Raw genomic sequence first — 19,215 nt, 5'->3', positions numbered from 1 at the left:
GGGGCTGTTACGTGCACAATCGGGTGGTCTCGACAAACTCAGCACAGTTCCCTAAGTGAGAGTCGTGTGGACATGCTTAGGCTATCTCCTGAGGTTTGGTTGTTGTTGGTACGTACCACATTGCATCTGAGTGTTGAGTCAGGTGCATGCATCATTCTGTGCAGTCTTGATTGGGTCCATGGATGGATGATGAGTAATTGTTGGATGTGGATGATGAATAATTGTTGGATATGAGTGTTGAATAATGGATGTCGTGTATGCTCATCATGTTTGCCTATGTTCCTTGCTATTTGTGGTTATTTGGAATTGGTATTGGTTCTTTTTATAATGAACTTATCCTTGCAATTTTTTATCGTGTGGTTGATACCTGTGATGATCACGAACCTTGTTCGTGGGAGCAGAATGACAGTGGCAGGGTGCAGGGAGTAAGATTCTGGTGAGGAGCCGCCGAGCCGACGTGATGACGTTGGCATTATTTTGGGAGAGAGTTGTGTTTTGTAATCAACTCCTTCGTAGTTGGTTTTGAAGTTTTATTTTATTGAATCAAAAATGTAAAACTTGGATTTTAATTATACTTATGAACAAATTTAATTTTCGTTTGTGTATGACGTGTACCGAGTTACTGTTTCTATATAATTATGTATATTCACTTAAGTAATGGCGTGTTATTGGATGAGTGCATGTTGTGACAAAATTACTTCGATTTTCATAAGCAAAATTAAAGGAGTTCTTTTTATAAAAATTGAAATTAGCGTATATTAGAGTGTGGATATCGTAGCGACGAGGCGGGTCGTTACACTTGCAACAGTAGATAGACGTTACGTCCTGCCTTCAATGCACTCTCTAATGGTCAGAAAAAGGGTAGAATTGTCAAATCCGACGGCTTACCTTACCTAACGCGCCAAAGACATGTCCACCACGAACAACTTGACAGAATCAGCCCGACAACACTTATCCAAGCTCTGGGGACTTGACAAGCCACATCAACCTACAACTCTCTTACACTCATTGAGATTACCACACCCAACACCAGACAACACTCGTCCAAACTTGGGGGCTCGACAAACCTGTCACCCTTTGCTTGTCAAGACTACTACCCCAAATATCAGACAAACTCCATCGACATGGGACAAACTCCTTTAGCACTAGGCAACCTTTTTCGCTCACAAGTTGACTCAGAGCTTAGGGGGCTTATGTACTGTCCAGGAACCACAAAATACCCATGGCATCCTACATAGCACTTTGAGACACGTGTCAACCCTCCATGTTAGCCTTGCTATAGGAGCGCGGACGCTCGTCCCTTAGCAGTCGGGCTCCCCAACAAACATGTTATCTCTAACCTAATAATATTCAAATGAATTTGAATAACTTTATCACTGGCAGGTGATTAATTATCTATAAGGTCACACATTATCTACAAGGTACGATTATCTTCTACCTTTTATCTATAAGCAAATATTTATCTCTAACATTATCTGTAAGCTCCCAACTATTATCTACAAGCCAAAAATTATCTGGAAAGACTATAACAAACCCTACAAACAAGGACCAATAGTCATGCCTAACTACTATAAATACAGGTTCCATCGAACCCCACTACACATCCCATCACACACTCAACACACGAGCAACAAACATGTGTCTCTCTCTCTTTCTCCCATATGAGTTTTACTTAAGCATATGCTTGCTTTATTCTCCGAACTCATATTCTTATTTGAGCGTCGGAGTCCTTTGTTTTGCAGGTCCACCCTCCTATCCTCTTGACAAAGGCATCCTTCCAAACCGACGTGTAAGGTCTGGGACTCCACATTCGCCGTGTCAACTCTGACATGTTCAGATTTTAGATTTTGGATTTTGGTAAGAACAACATGTTTTGTTGTAATTGTTTAAGACATGTAATTGATTTTTTTTTGGACGGAAAGACATGTAAGTGATAGAGATATTTTTCTTTACATATTTTTGTTTTAGATTTTACTTCTAATTTTTTTAAATAAAAGTTATTATTATATTCCGTTACCATTCACACGTCTTTTTTTGTCAATAAAACATGTTAAAGCTTAAAGTTATTAGTTCTAATCAAAATTATTACCGTATTTGATGATTAAATTAATATTTAAAAAATCGTTAAACGTGTTGAAAATGGCCGTTTATTCTATATAATTTCTACATAAGTATTTTAGTTTTCCTATTGTAAAAAACAAATAGTTAATTCTATGTAATTATATTTTCTATTAAACAATATAAATTATATTATAATTAAAATTTATAATAAATAAATATATTTTAATATATAAATTATATTTTAGATTTACAATGAATGATTTAAATTATAATATAAAAATATTTCTAACTATTAAAAATATATTTTAATAAAATAATAAATTGATAGAGATATTAATAAAATCAAATAAACATAAAAAATAAATAAAAGAATGGTAGTTTAAGATTATTAAGAAAAATTAGCTAATTGTGATAACAGTGGATAAATACACATCTAAATTACAAAAGAGATGAAATATTGAGAAAAAAGTGCTCATAAGATACTTTTTGGCTTAAATATATTTTTTCTTTTAGTAGGTTAACAATTTTTATGTTTATTTTTAATCCCTGTAAGTTTATTTTTTTAATTTTAGTTTTTGTAATTTTTTTTCATTTACAATCTCTATAAATTTGTATTTTTTTCAATTTTAGTCCCTTTAAGATTTTAATTTTTTTTATTTATAATTCTTATAAGTTTACCTTATAGGATCAAAATTGAAAAAACATAAACTTATATGACTAAAAATAAATAAAATATTTTACAGGAATCAAAATTAAAAAAAATCAAAACTTACAAGGACTAAAATTAAAAAATTAACTTATAGAGACTAAAAATAATAAAAAAACATTAACTTACGCCGATTAAAAACATATTTATACCTATTTTATAACACACTTCCTTTTAATACACTCATCTGTTAGTTAAAAAAGTTAGAAACAATAAAATCATAAGTAATATTCCCTCCACTATAAAATAATAGTGTTTTTAGCATTATGTTTTTTTTTTTTACAAAATTATAATTCTTTTAACTTTTTAAGTTACTATTTTTCCCCAACAATTACCCTATATTTTGATTAAGAAGATAAATTGATTTCATTAAATTAATGTCAATATAGGTGTTTTAAAAATAGTCCTATAATTAGTTTTAAAAGTAATTGTACTTGAACATTAATTATTTTTACCAAATTTCTTGTATATGAATTTCGTTTGCTTGATCTAAAAAAAATGTTTGCTTCTAATGAATTCTAAGATCCTATCTAATATGAATAGGGTGTTATTTTAGTTGGGATTTCCATTATTTTTAACTAGTTGAAAAAGAAACATTTCCTGCCTCTATTTTTATTTTTTATTTTAGAAAGAAAAAGTAATTAAAGAAAGTAGTGGTAATAGTTTTTTCTAAGGAAAGTAACGGAAGTTATATGTTAAAGGTTTAATTAAATAATCTAGTTTAAATAAACTCGTTATTTTTACTAATTTTCCGAACTATTATGATCTATGATCTTAATTATTATAATTAAGCATTTAAAAATGTAATTTAGTTATATGATTCTGGAAAAAAAATAGCGGGCAATATCATTAAATAATTCAAATACAGAAATGGCTAACCATATCATTATTTTAATTTTATTAAATTAATTTGTTGTTCATTGTTGTTTCTTATGTGTCACACCCTGCACTTTGCCAAATATTGGTTCGTATGCTGTGTTATGCTTGAGTGGCATTCACCGCATACTGTGTTTCCGTCACTTGCTTGCATACTTCATTCACGGTATTTGTGGTTCCACTTCCAGGTGCTTAATGCACGCGCCACCAACGATTGAGGTTCATCTTTTGTACTTGTCCACTCGACTTAGAAAGTTACTAAAAAAAAAAGTGATGCGTTTACTTTTTAAGGAAGATTTTTTTTTTTCTTTTGAAGAAATACGTTTGTTCATCCGTGAATTCCTTCCTCTACAATGGTTGGATATATGGGCAAAGATATTCTAACACTTAACCTAGAGACAAACAAATAAATAGCATGTATCAAGAATGGATTGAATTAAAGTTCATTTGTCTGAACTTTGGTTACTCATTTTATACAGGTGAAGATTGGATCTCTGATCTCAATCTCCCTTGTTTGATAGTATAATTAAGAAAAAAAATATGATCTCATCTTATCTTTTCTCATAATGATAAATAACTTTTGATTTTAGGATATATCTTATCTTTTTAGTGAAAGATAGAGTTTCCTTCTAACATTAATTAATCCTGCAAAGTTCTCTAGATACTGAGTAGACTACTCAGTCGACCACTGAGTATGGAGGCTTTCCAAGTTCGAGTAGTACACATGTCCCCTAAGCTCTGAAGCTGGTTATAGGAGCTTTGTAAAATTTGTAACCAATTTTTTATGTTGGTCATCTATAAGTTAAGTCCCTTTTTATACGATTTGGTTTAATGGTTGTCAAGACGAGTAGTATTCGTTTCCCTTTTTAGTTGGATGCTTGTCCTAGTCTAAATGAAAAGAAACTAATAGTTGTCTTATATTGAATTCGAGTAGTCGAGGTCTCGAAGGGGTGTCTTATCAACAGTCCTTTGCTCAGACACATTAAGTGATGTCACACGTTTTCAAGGAAAACTCGCAATGAGTACGACAAAATTTGAAATACTCTCAAGACAACCAAAGGTTACGCCTCTCCTCAACCGTCGTTTCATGAAGGGGAGAAGTGATATGAGGGTCCAACCAAATGCATCTTTTGACTTTGAGAGGCTTTTAAAAGCCTATATAAAGGGGATAATATTTCCCCTATTTCTTCATCTTCTTTATGTTTTTCTTCTCCCTAGCGCAAGCTTTTCTTCTTTGGTTGTCTTTGTTTTATTTGGTCAGCCTTTCCCTTTTGACATTCTTCCTTTCTATTCTCTAGTCATTTCCATCAATCTAGGTACATCATCTGCCTATCTCTTCTATGTCTCATTTTGGTAGGGATTCTAATCATTCTAATGGAGATGTCTCGTCGAAAGTTCACGCCAATGACAACGACAACGTGTCTAGTGTCCCCATTGGCAATGCCACTATCGCCAATGGTAATACGATTCATCCTAATGTTAGGGAGGGAGAGGCCAAGTCACCTCTGCCCATTCCATTTCAGGGTGTTGTCGACATTGATTCGAAGACCATAGTCGTGCAGGTCTTGGTCCTTTGTAGTGTCAATCAACCCTCTTCTTTTCCCCTTAAAAAACATCAAAAACTAAGAAAGGGTATCCTCCCATAACTCTTCCAGACTGCTCTTGGTCCATGGTGAAGTCGAAGCTTACTCCACTAGCTTCCACACTTATGACTCAATCACCAATTTTCTTTAAGGTGTCAAGTTCTGTCATGTTGATCGGGAGAATGTGATGTTCGTTGAATCATGTCTTGCCAGTGAGAGCGTTTCATGTGTGCCTTTCCTGCCGAGACTCATTTCTTGTATATGTATGAAGCTCTTTTCTTTACTCTTCATCTTACTATTCCTTTTGATAAATTTGAAGTCGACGTTCTACAAGAGTTGAATGTCGCCCCTACCTAGTTGCCCTTGAATGCCTAGGCGACCATGTGTGCCTTTAGGATTCTATGCAACGAGTTCTTCATGACATCGTCTACCCTTAAATTCCTTCATCATTATAATGTTAAGTAGAATAATAAGGGTTGGGTCCTTCTCACCAGTATTTTCGGGAGAGTTGTCATTGGCCCTTATATTTCTTCTTACAAAGACTTTAAGGGTCATTTTTTTTTGAGTTTGTCCTGGGAAGGAGTCGATGTCAATAAATTTTACTTGACAAGGGGCTACTCATTTCCCTTTCTAATGGACCCCTACACCAAATAAACACATTTCTTTTCCTGCAGTAAACATGTCTCCTTCCAACTAGGAGAATATGATTGTCCTTTACAAGTTTCCTCGAGCTCTACATTGTAAGACACTTGTAGAACTTCCTTTTTCTGAGACTCCAAGGGCAGATTGGGAGTGTGAGTCTCTTTTACTCGATCTTTTTTGCTTTCATGTTTTGCCAAGTTTTTTTTTTACTTATACTTATTTATTTTTCAGGTATCAAGAAGAAATATGATTACTAGTCTATCAAGAGGGCTCAAACCGAGAAGGCCAAGACAAAGTTGCAAGAGGCCAAAAATGCCCAAGTGGTTTTTTATTTGGATTCTCCTCCTCTACCCGTTAACTCTGGTCTGAGTAAAAGGAAGGAGTTGAGTCCTTCAAACCAAGAAGACATTGCATGAAAGAAACTAAAGATGGTGGCTACATTGTCGGTTGCTACTCCTTCTCATGTTAAGAGCCATCTGACATTCCTTTCCATGAAGGAGAAGGAGTTTTCTCTTTAAGAAAATAACTTCAATCCTCGTGTGCTCATCACTAGGTCGACCACGATATGCTAAGGGAGGATGGTCCTAAGGCCTCCAAGGATGCCATTGCTCATTTTCAAGCAAGGACTTGGGGGATTGTCGAGTTTTGGTCGGACGAGTATGAGAAGGCCTTTCACGAGTCCCAGAAAGCTCAAGAAGATCTTACAAAGGCTGAGATGGAGTTAGTTGAACCCAACAACACTACTGAAACCCTTATGCAATCAACTGAGGAATCTCATAAGTCTCTTGAAGATACATAGACTATGTTACAAGAAGTTGAATCTCGAAAGAAGGCCTTAAAATCTGATCTGAAAAAGGCAAAAGACTCGACCAAGGCTCTCCAAGATGAGGTCGAGCACCTCAATCAGGAATTCGCTCTCTTCAAAGTCAATGCTGCCATGGCTAAGGAAGCTCTGAAGATTGATCTCAACTTATTAGAAGTTGAGATCCATAAGACTCATGAGGAGAAAGCTCTTTATCAGGTTAAGTTCATTTTGAAAGACACTGACCTTTTCCCTCTTTAACATCGACAAGGACGTTAATCGTCCAAGGGAATTGGTTAATGAAATTGAAATTACCGTGAATGAAGTGTTAACCAAGTTGACTGAAGTTTAACTCGGTATTTCATTTTCTTTTTGTAAAGGCTCAATCCTGGCCTATCTAATAGGGTACCCCCATTTCCATTAATGAATGTCAACACTTTTTATTTCAAGTGTCTTACTCAATTTTGTTGCTTTCAATTTTCTTTGATTAGAGAATTTACTCGTTCAATTTCATTGTTTTGAGTGTGCTTTGCAAGCCAAAGTTAATTTCTTCGTTAGCTGAATAACTTTTAGTTTCTTTGGTCCTAAATTAGCTAAGTAAATTAGTCTTATCTTCTTTTTTCGAATAACTTAGTTTCTTTTGTCTATTCTTAGCCAAATAACTAAGTTTTTTAGTCTATTTTTATTTGAATGACTTAGTTTATTTGGTCTTATGCTTAGCCAAATAACTTAGTTACTTTTCGATCTATATTTAGCCAAACGATAATTGGTCTATGGCTAGCCGAATAATGTATTTGGTTTATGATTGTCCTAAATTATTTAGTTTGAGAAACCTATCAATCTACTCGAATCTAATAAGCCAACAATATGATAATAAAGCAAAGACTTTCAACTATATAGAATTTGGTTGTGCCTCATTAAAACCTCTCTTAACAAGAAAACCTATTGGGGAAAAATGTCAGAGTAGAAAAAAGAGTAGATCACCACTTACAAGTTTAGTTGTAATAGAATTTGAGGTGAATGGCATTCCAAGTTCAAAGAATCGCCTTGCCGGATACGTACTTTAGTGGGTAGGCTCCATTTTTTAGTGACTCGGTGACTTTGAAAGGATCTTCCGAGTTACCAATAAGTTTTCCTTCCTTAGCATCCTTCTAGACTTCTTTGCATTTTCTCCATATCAAATCGCCTACTTCAAAGTTCCTTGGTTTGACTCGACTGTTGTTTCTTTTCTCAACCTTTCTTTGGTATGTTTAAGCTCTAATATGGACCTCGTTAAGGGTTTCTTCGGCTAGGTCGAGTGACTGCCTAAGAATTTTCTTATTCTCCCTTCCCACAAAATTTGTCCTTCAAAGGAAGGGCTCTTCTACTTCCACTAATATCATAGCATTTGATCGATATGCGATTTAGAAGGATGCCTCATCTATTATTGACTATGGAGTGAAATGGTAAGCCCATAAGATGGCTGGGAACTCTTCAGTCCAATTACATTTAGCTTTTTCAACTCACTTCTTTAGTTCTCCGAGTATAACCTTGTTGGTTGCTTAGGTCTATCTGTTACTCTATGGGTGTTCTACCAAAGTTACTCAGTATTTGATTCCCATGTTTTGGAGGAATTCACCCACTCCTTTATCAATGAATTTTTTTTTCGTTGTCAAAGGTTAGAGTATTTGGGATTTCGAATCAGAAGGCTATGTTTTTCCAGATGAATTTCAAGACATTGGTAACAAAAATTGTTGCTATAGGCTCGACCTCGATCCATTTTGTGAATTGATCAATGCTGACAAGGAGAAACTTACTTGTCCTTTTGCTTGTGGAAAAGGTCCATGTATGTTTGCTCCCCAAGTGGCAAAAGGCCATGGTGCTACTATGTTATGCAATTCTTCTGGTGGTAAGTGAGATATGTTACCAAACTTCTGGCATTCTTCACATACTTAGTGCAGTCCTTCCTCATCATTGGCAAGTAGTATTTGACCCTAAGTACTCAGGTGGCCATTGATCTCAATCCAGAGTTTATTCAACATATTGCTCTATGCAACTCATTCAACACATACTTGGCCTTCTCCTGAGTTAGGCACTTAAACGGAGGGGTTGTAAAGACTTTTTTGTATAGGTCTCTTCCCTTAATGACATAGTAACATGCATTTCTCTTCAGCTTCCTTGTCATTGCAGTGTCTTCTAAGAGTGACCGTCTTTCTCTAGGAAATTCCATATTTCAGTCATCCATTCTTGATTGAGAGAAGTTAGGCACCATCTTGTCAAGACTTGCTATCAAAATTGTTTCCTGGATGACAGTTTGGCGTTGACCTTTCCTCTTTGTGTTGGCTAGCTTATATAGCAAGTCAACTCTCTCATTGTTTTCTCTTATGACATGCTTTAGCTCCAACTTGGTAAATGACACTTTAATTTGGGTGGCCATGTGGAAGTACCTCGCCATCTGGGGATCCTTAGTCTAAAAGTCATCGTTAAGCTGCCTAGTGACGAGTTTGGAGTCACTCTAACACTTTAGGTGTTTGGCTCTGACTTCCTTTGCAAATCTTAGGTCAACTATGAAGGCTTTCATTGAGAGCAAAAAGGTGGTAAAAACCTAAAGTTGTGTGCGGCGACTGAAGCTCCCATTTACCTCCACTTCCCTTCATTTTCTCCCTTCCATTTTGTATTTTTGAGGCCTCTCATGACAATGATAAGCTAGTTCATCCATTGTTGGGGATTGGTGTGCTAAGCTACTCTCATGTAATTAATCTTTATATTATTCAATGTTATTTCCTATGTTATTGCTTCTTTCCATTTTTATTACTTGTTTTTATGGATTGATCACCCTAGCTTTATTTCTTTATTTTTATTGTCATTCGGAAATGCTTGAAAATTGAATTTTGAAAAGAGCATCTAGTGAATGTCTAATCTAGGAATGGAGTGATGTTTGTTGGTATCATTAGTGATCATCCATATATACATGTTTCATAGTTTAAAATGTCATTGGGAAATGGTTTTTAACTACGATTTGAAAGTATATTCCAATGGTGTTATGTCTAGGGATGAAATAACACTTGTTAGCCTTGATAAACCCTTGTTCTTGGATACAAGTGGTTTAGCTTGACTTGCTAAGGGATTAGGAGTTGAGTTAAACAACTTAGGCTCTCTCACATAAGAGATCATGGTTAGAGCACTATAGTAGGTTAAGGTAACATTAGAATAAACATTGGATAAAGAAAATCTTTGTGATTACTAAGATTTTTAGTTTAGTGTTGCCAAATCCCTAAAACTCCATTTATTTTGCATTTAGCTCCTCTTGCTTACCAACTATTTGTGTTTTTGCTTACCTTTAATTTTTTTGTTTTAAGTTTAGAACCAACTTTATTTTTTGCACTTTTACATTTAAAACAAAATCTCCTTTTCCTAGAATTTGAATTTGCATGAATAGCTTGATACAAGCAAGTCCTGTGGATACGATACTCAGACTTTCTATTTTATATTGTTTGCACGATACTTCAGTATGCTTGCCAAAGATTTATCAACCAATAAGGTCCACCACAATGACTCCATTTCTGTAGTGGCTATCAACTTTATAACAAAGTCGGTTAGGCATTGTGCTTCTATTGATCCCCTTGGCTTGTACTTGATTTTGAATTTTGACAGCTCAACTAACCAAGCTATCATTTGACCTACAAGTTCTGGTTTCTTCAAGACTTCTCAAATAGGATTATCATTTCAAACCACTATTTGGTGACTTTGACAGTATGACCGCTAGTTGTCTAGCAGAAATGACTAGAGATAGGGCCAATTTGTAGAAGCAAAGCTTCATGGTGAATCAAAGGTGATTCAAAGGTGTTTTGATGATAACAATGATGATAACAAAAGATGATGACAAAGGTGATGACAAAAAGCTCAAAGATCAATCAAAGAACAACTCAAGTGAATCAAAGATCAATCAAAGAACAACTCAAGTAAATCAAGAAGAATTCAAGACTCAAGAAGAAAGTTTAGAGTCAAGAATCAAGATTCAAGGTTCAATATCTCAAGAATCAAGATCAAGATTCAAGACTCAAGATTCAAGAATAAAGAGAAGACTCAATCAAGATAAGTATTAAAAAGTTTTTCAAAACTTTGAATAGCACATGAGTTTTTGACAAAACCTTTTACCAAAGAGTTTTTACTCTCTGGTAATCGATTACCATATTGTTGTAATCGATTACCAGTAGCAAAATAAGTTTGAAAAAGTTTTCAAACTGAATTTACAACGTTCCAACTAGGTTTGAGTGAGAACAAGAGAACAAGAGAGGGTACATCCTTTGTGGTACAAGTAGAGGGTACATCTACTTGGGTTTGAGTGAGAACAAGAGAGGGTACATCTCTTGTGGATCAGTTCTAGTGGAGGGTACATCCACTAGGTTCAAAGAGAACAAGGGAGGGTACATCCCTTGTGGATCTTTGCTTGTAAAAGGATTTTTACAAGGTTGAAAGAAATCTCAAGGACCGCAGGTCGCTTGGGGACTGGATGTAGGCACGGGTGTTGCCAAACTAGTATAAAAACTCTTGTGTGTTTGTTTCCTTCTTCCCTACTCTTTTACTTTCCGCTGTGCATTTAATTTCTGCTTTTACTTTCTGTTAAGTTTCTCTTCTACTCCTCATTCTCTTAACAATTTAGTAAAAGCCTTAGAAGAGTAATTTTTAATTAGTAAAGGTTTAGGAATAATTAATTCAACCCCCCCTTCTTAATTATTCTGCGGCCACTCAATCCAACACAATTTCTCAATAATTTGGTACTGAGTCTTTGCTCCATTTAGGAATCGATTGACGTAGTAAATAAGAGCTTGAGTCTTGCCTTCCTATTGAATAATCACTGAACTAATGGTGTGTTTTGATATCACCGAGTATAAAATCAACTCTTTTCTAGGTTGAGGTTTGTGAGGATTGGTGGTGAAGCGAGGAACTCTTTGAGCCTTGTGAAATTGGCTTCACATTTCTCATTCCACTCGGACCCTTCTTGCTTGTTGAGCAACTTAAAGAAAGGTTTGGCCATGCCAATTGCTCTAAGGGATGGATTTAAGGGGGGGGGGGGGGGGGCAAGCAGGGGCCTTGCCCCTTTTGATTCATTCCTGGATTCACCCTTAACTACTCTGGGCAAGAACCGATAAAAATGTTGCTAATCGGTGATTGAGCACTTGTAGTTTAGTATTTTTCTATTCTTCTTAGCTCAATTGACATCTCTTTGACTCCTATTTTCCCACCTTAACTTAGTTTTGGTCTTAGGCAAATGATTGAGCTCAATTGATAATTGTGGCTTATTTTTGGATTTTTGTGCTTACTTGACATATCTTCCTTGTGTAGGGTCTATATGACATTAAAAAACTCCAAATGGAGCGTGTTAGTAGTCCTTGGAAATCTAAGAAAAAGATCTTCAATTTTGTCACAAATAATCTTGAGCCAATTCTGCCATTTTGAGGATCAAATTGAGATTGGAAGTCAGAACCTCTGCACTTGAATAATTGGGCTACGGGTTTAGGCTCTATTTTCTGTAATTAGTTTAATTAGGTAGATTAGATGGGCCTAATCAAGGCCCATCCCTTCCTTTTGAGTATTAACTCTATATATTAGTGGAAGTTATTTAATTAGTTACTTCATTTTGTAAAAAAATAGATTTAGTTATTTGTTTTGCAAGTTTTAGGATCAAACTTTTTTCTCTCTTTTTCTCCCAACCGTTCATTCTTCTTCCTCTTTTCACTTCTATTCTTCCTTTCTCTTGCACAAATTTCATGGTTTTTCCATTGGTAATGATCATGGAAGGCCAAACACTTAATCAATCCATGGATCCATTCCAAGCAAGGCCGAATTTGAGTTTTGGTTGAGTATTTTTAATCTTTATGAATGTTCATCTTTTTCTTCAATCCTATTTTCAATTTTTGTGATTATGATTAGGCTTAGGATTGAAAATGGATTAGGTTATGGATTCATTTCCTAATTTCAAAATTTAATCACGAATTTTTTGGATGATTTTCCAACCTAATTTTTTTTATCTCAAACAATTTAGAGATTGATTTGATTGAACTATCTCTAATGCATTTGACTAAACTTTCACACTCGGAACACCATTCGTAGTCACTGTGATAATTTTATTTGCATTGGTTTGGTGAATTGGATTGATGCTATTAAACTTGATTGGTATTCTGTTTTGCTTTGTTTTGTTTCTCCATCTTTGTTTTTGTGTTTTCGCATTCCTTTACATTCGCCTACAAACTATTTGTTAAAATTCCCCTGCTATTTATAAGTGAATTGAAGTAGGAACCAAAATGAATTGTATCTCTGAGTTGACTAGGTTAATCTTATACTATAGATTTCCCTAGTTTTATTTGTTTTTGATCGATTTGACAAACGTTATCAACCGGTCCATAAGTCTTTGGACTTCTTTCAAGATCATTTAGGTGTGATTCGATCTGGTTCTTGTGAGAGGGATCCAAAGGCTATGTAGGTATGAGATTGTATAGTTAAGGATGACTTAAAGGAGTTAATTGCTACAGTTGATACCAACAAGATGCATCTAATGTTCGGTAGCCTATCAGTTAAGAACTCCATAGTTAAGTGTGCTTGAATTAGAGAAGTTATGGGATGGGTGACCTTCTATGATGTAAGCTCCATTGGAGCTTGTAGGCCTAGGATCTTCTTCATCAATGGATTCCTTTGCTTCTTGGAAGATGAATGGCAGCGGAATGGAGATAGAAAGAGAGAGAGGAGACGCTACTTCAAGGAGAAGATGAGTCTAGAAGAAGCTCACCACCATAGGGGGCCATGGATAAGAGCTTGGAGGAAGAAGGAGATGAATGATGGGAGAGGGAGAGAAGAGCACGAAATTTTGTGCTCTAAATGAGCTTTGAAATCTGAAGTTTAATATTCAAATGATCAAAGTTTTTAAAAAATTCACACACATGACCTCTATTTATAGCCTAAGTGTCACACAAAATTGGAGGGAAATTTGAATTTCAATTCAAATTTCACTTGAATTTGAAATTGAATTTGTGGAGCCAAAATTTTACTAATTATGATTAGTGAATTTTAGTTATGGTTCAGCCCACTAATCCAAGATCAATTCCAAGATTCTCCACTAAGTATGCTTAGGTGTCATGAGACATGTAAAGCATGAAGGACATGCACAAAGTGTGACTATATGATGTGGCAATGGGGTGTAGTAAGCAATTGCTCACCTCCCCCTCTAAAATTTAATTGGATTGGGCTTCTACCAATTCAATTAAATTTATGTCCAACCACACACATCAAATATTCACTTAGTGCATGTGAAATTACAAAACTACCCCTAATACAAAAACTAGTCTAGGTGCCCTAAAATACAAGGGCTGAAAAATCCTATATTTCTAGGGTACCTTACCTACATTATGGAGCCCTAAATACAAGGCCCAAAAATAATGAAACCTTAATCTAATATGTACAAAGATAAGCGGGCTCATACTTAGCCCATGGGTCCGAAATCCACCCTAAGGCTCATGAGAACCCTAAGGCCTTCTCTTGCATCTCTGGCCCAATCTTCTTGGAGTCTTCTATCCGATGCCCTTGCGGGGTAGGATTGGATCATTCTAGAAGTTTCCAAGAAAGCGTGTGAGTAAGGACAAAGCACGCTAAAAAGTGTCGTTTTGGTTTGTGGGGACAACTATTGATCTTATAAGCAGCCAAAGCAGATTTTCGAGGTCTCGAAAAGCACTACCTACAAAGGGTTCTAAGCGGTGGAGGATTCAGACCAACAAGGATGTTGAGTGAAGTTTCGTCGTGTAAAGTGTCATAGTGTGTGAGTCACCAAGACGTTGACAATCAAAATGTTAGAAATAGTATCAGAGCAGACCTCTCTCCTAGTACGGTGTGGTTCGAGAACAGACCAAGTAGAAATTGGTGGGCATGTAAAACCTCAATCGAATCACACTCAAATGAGAGAGATCTAAAGGTTGTGCAGGTATGACATTGTATAGTTGATGATAAGTTAAAGGAATTAATTGGTATTACCTAGACCAGCAAGATGCTTCCACTTTTCGGCAGTCTATCTCTTAAGAACTTTACAGTTAAACGTGTTTTACTTGGAGTTGTTATGGGATGGGTGACCTTTTGAGAAGTTTCCCAGAAAGCGTGTGGATGAGAACAAAGCACGCTAAAAAGTACCATGTTGGTTTATGGGGACAATCATTGATCCTGGAAGCAGCTAGGGTAGATTATTGAGGTCTCAGGAAGGTGTAGGGTTCTGACCAACATGGAAGTTGAGTAAAGTGTCACCATGTGAAGTGTCATAGAGTGTGGGCCATTAATGTAACACCCATAGTTACTATTATGATTTTTCTTAATTTATTTTCAAAATTATGGAATAAAAGAATTAACTTAAGACACATTGTCCAACTATCCTTTCCCTAAGTCACGAATAACTTTTTTGCCTTTGCTTTAAAATGTCATCACTTGGGATCTATTAAAAAAAATGATAAGTCATATTGTGATAATACCCATTATATGTAAAATAAGGTATCCATCAATATCATATCTTTCAATAAGAAAAAATTTAATTTTTAAAATACTTGATTTCTATTACACCAATACAAAACAATAAAAGTTCATTTGTACATTCTTGATAATACCTTGTTAAACAACTACACTATACAATTATAATACATGTTTTCATTCCTAAAATTAGGTACTTGATACATCTAAGTCTCATACAAAAAAATGGTAACAACATAAAATTAAAACCTAATATACCCTTTTACGCATAAGAAAATGGCTAAGACTCAAAGAAAACCTAACCCTTATATACCCACTTCAAACTCTCTAGGCATCCTCAATGGATCCTTCTTCTTCTTGAATCAGTACAACAACCTCTTTACTGCTCATCGCAGCTTTTCCATGCAATTCTTGTCGTTGATGTCAAGTCGTTCAACCTTCTCTGAAAAACAAAGTGTGTATGGAGTGAGTTACCTATCTCCTCTAAAACCACAAAATGACCCTACGGTCTCAAACATACATATTAACCACTGTGAGGTTGGGTTTTCTTTGTAATGGAAAAGCTGTGAGGTTGTCTTCTCATAATCTCACTCGGAATCCTATTTACGTTTCCAACTAATTCTTAATTTATCACATCACGAGCTTGTTGCCATTGGAACTTCAAGAACTCAATGGTCTTATACAATTTAAGTTGAATGACTATTAGGAGTACATCCCTTGTCATGAAACAATGACAAGGTTCTCATCAACATGATTATGACTTGCATTTGTTGGGGTTGCCAAGTCGGCATTGTGGAAGCATGACCACAAATTCGGAGCCACACCCCCAAGAAACAACAAGTCAGTGATCCATCCCTCAACTACTACTTTGTGTGTTCATCTAATCTCTGAGGATTGACTCCTCAACAACTTTCCACACTAGGATTTGTCTTTACTTTCCTATGTGGGATTCTTCAATCGTAGGTACTTGGTGATGGTTGGAGAACAAAAAATGAGCTAGAGGCCTCACCTTCAAATCCTTAACAAAAATGATCAAAAATCACCACACAAAGTGATTATTCCAACCCTACCTCTCATCATTCACACTTAACACAAGCAGAACTTCCCACGTGACTACTTTCATGTTTACTTCTCCAACTGACATCCATGATTTGGCTTGCATCCCTTGCAATGTATGCCATCTTGTTGTGCAATGTCAAGAGTATAACATATCTACCATGATTCTTACACCGTTAAGGAAAAAATGACTTCTCCTTCTTTTCCTCCAACCAAGGCATTAAATTGTTTCAAGCACATCGCAAACCACAAGCACATGCCCCAATGCATTTCACACATTCCATGAATTGAATCCATGTCCCATCCCACATTTTATTAAGTTTTTTGCAGTCCTTCATTGTCTCAAGATTATGTAGGGGAATTTTCAGATTAATGTCCTCTAAGAAAAGGTCTTAAGACTTATTCTAAGTCCACTTCGTAAGAATGTACTCCAATGTGCAAAGGTATCTAAGGTTTACTAAGTCCAATTATTTCTTAAATTCACACTCTTGTTAAGTCATTATTCATTGTTCATCACGATGGATCTTTATTAATAATAGAGTTGAGTTCTAGTTTCTACAAGTGCACTCATGCATTGAGTCCGTCCCCCCTTCCCTCAAGGATCTCGTGATCCTTAATCGCACCAAATAACACCACATCAATATATAAGCACACACCCAATCATGGTTTCTAGCATATAATTTTCCTGAGGATCACAATTCCTCCCAATGTCCAATTCAATTAATAGCAATTCAATAGTAGCAATTAAATGAACTCCCTTTAGGGTAGACTTATTCAGTCATGGTCAAGTATAATGATCTCAAGGCTCATTTCAATAATAATTTAATAATGGTAGTTAAAGTGAAATAATTCATACTCAATTTGTTTCAATTCCTAACTAATCAATTCTTAGTAAAAGTAAATTCTCCCAATGTAACATTAAAACTTGTTTATGCATCTCACAGTTCTTATACAATAAGGGAATTCGAATTGAAATCCATTTTGAAGTTATTTATAACACATTTTGCAAAAGTTCACACTTAAGCGCCAATTCTAGATGCAACTTTGTATTTTTCTCAAACCTGGCTCAACCTTTGCTTAAGCTGATCACTCTTAAGTCAGGTTCAACCCACGCTTAAGCTTTGTCACACTTAAGCCTGGTTCCAACCACACTTATGCTTGAAAACCAGTAGCTTATTTTCCCATGCAGGTCATCATGCTTAAGTGCCATGACACTACAAAACTTTGAAAAGTGAGTTTTTCACTTCCAATGGCTTCCAAATAAACCCCAATCATATCAAGCATGCTTCCATACATTAAACACCTAAAATAACATCAATTTACAAGTTATAACAACCTTAACACAAAATCTAGAGGAAAAAGGGCCTAAAAGTGTTGATTTATGGAAAGCTAACTTCTTATGGCCCTACAACACATATAAATGAAGAATACTCCATGAACAAGCAAGAATGGATAGAATCCTCCATACCTTAAACTTTGAGCATGTATCTTGTAGATAAGGCAAGAAACAAGCACTTGGAGGTCAAGAATATCAAGGTTAAGGCAAGAACTCCACTTCAAGAACTCAACATTTTCTCCCCCCCCCCCTTTAAACTCCATGGCTAGAACAAAGGAAAAGACTAAATATACTAAATATTGATTTCCCTTTCCTTTGTTTTGTCATATACTAGATATTTAAGAACTTTTCTTCCAGTTATGGATCATTAGGCTTTAGGAAGTTTAAAAATGAGTTGACACAATTTGATGTGGTGACTTAAGGGTTGGGTTGGCTATGCAAGAAAGGCCATTTGTGGCTAAAATAACTTTTGAATCTTTTGCTTAAAAAGGCTAAAGTAGAGTTAGGCCAAAAATGGAAATTTCATTTTAACCAAAAGTTGCAATCCTCTAGCTAATTAATCTTGATCCTTGTCCTAATTATCTTAGAGAAATGTGTAATTCAAGCTAATCTCACATAGTGCTAAACTTACATAGAGTAGTGTCATACAATGCAAATCAACACAGTGCAAGCTCACACTATATAAATTTCACACAGTCCAAGTTGTTTCAAATTACAACTCCATTGGTGTTGGTTACACAAAATCAATCACACCAGAATGAGAGGGATCTAGAGGCTATGTAGGTATGAAAATGTATAGTTAAGAATGAATTAAAGTAATTAATTGGTACTACCTATACCAACAAGATGCATATACTTTTTGGTAGCTCATCACTTAAGAACTCCATAGTAAGCGTGCTTGACTTGGAACAATTATGGGATGGGTAACCTTTTAGGAAGTTTTCTAGAAAAGGTGTGAGTGAGGACAAAACATGATGTAAAGTTCCATGTTGGTTTGTGAGGACAGTCATTGATCTAAGAAACAACTAGAGCAGATTGTTGAGGTCTCAAAAAGAGCTACCTACGGAGGGTTCTAATCAGTGGAGGGTTGACCAACAATGAAGCTAAGTGAAGTGGCATCATGTGAAGTGTCATAGAGTGTGATTCATCAAGATGTTAGCAATCTGGGACATTACATTACCTAACCACATGGTGTATTGTACTTCTCTATTGAATCATATTTTCCAGAGTTTCTTTGCTTCCTCTTTGATTGCCTTTCCTTTCTTGAGGTGTGGTTTTCTTTTTTGTTGGGAGATCGGTCTAGTCTTAGGACAGATAGCTCGTCATTGACAATGAAACTCGAGGTTGATACTAGGCATTTTAGATACCGACCAAGCAAAGAGGTTGACATTCTTCATCAAGACTTGGGCTATAGATTCTTCCACTTCTTTGCTCATCTAACAACCTAGCTTGGTGCGTTGAGATTGCATTATCCCAAGTTGGAAATGCTTTACCTCTTCAGTAGGTTCAACTATTGGCTATGCTTCTCTAAGATCGAGCTCTGCTTCTTCTTGGTTTTTGACTAAAGAAGTCCATGGTAGCTGATGTACTTTAGGTTTTACAACCTTATTTCCCTTGGTAATTTTAAGGCTTTCTGTGTAACATTCTTGGGTTGTCTCTTGGTTTGATTTTA

Source organism: Glycine soja, chromosome 1 (genome assembly GCF_004193775.1).
Source record: "Glycine soja cultivar W05 chromosome 1, ASM419377v2, whole genome shotgun sequence".
Taxonomy (NCBI): Eukaryota; Viridiplantae; Streptophyta; class Magnoliopsida; order Fabales; family Fabaceae; genus Glycine; species Glycine soja.
This window is presented reverse-complemented; position numbering follows the sequence as displayed.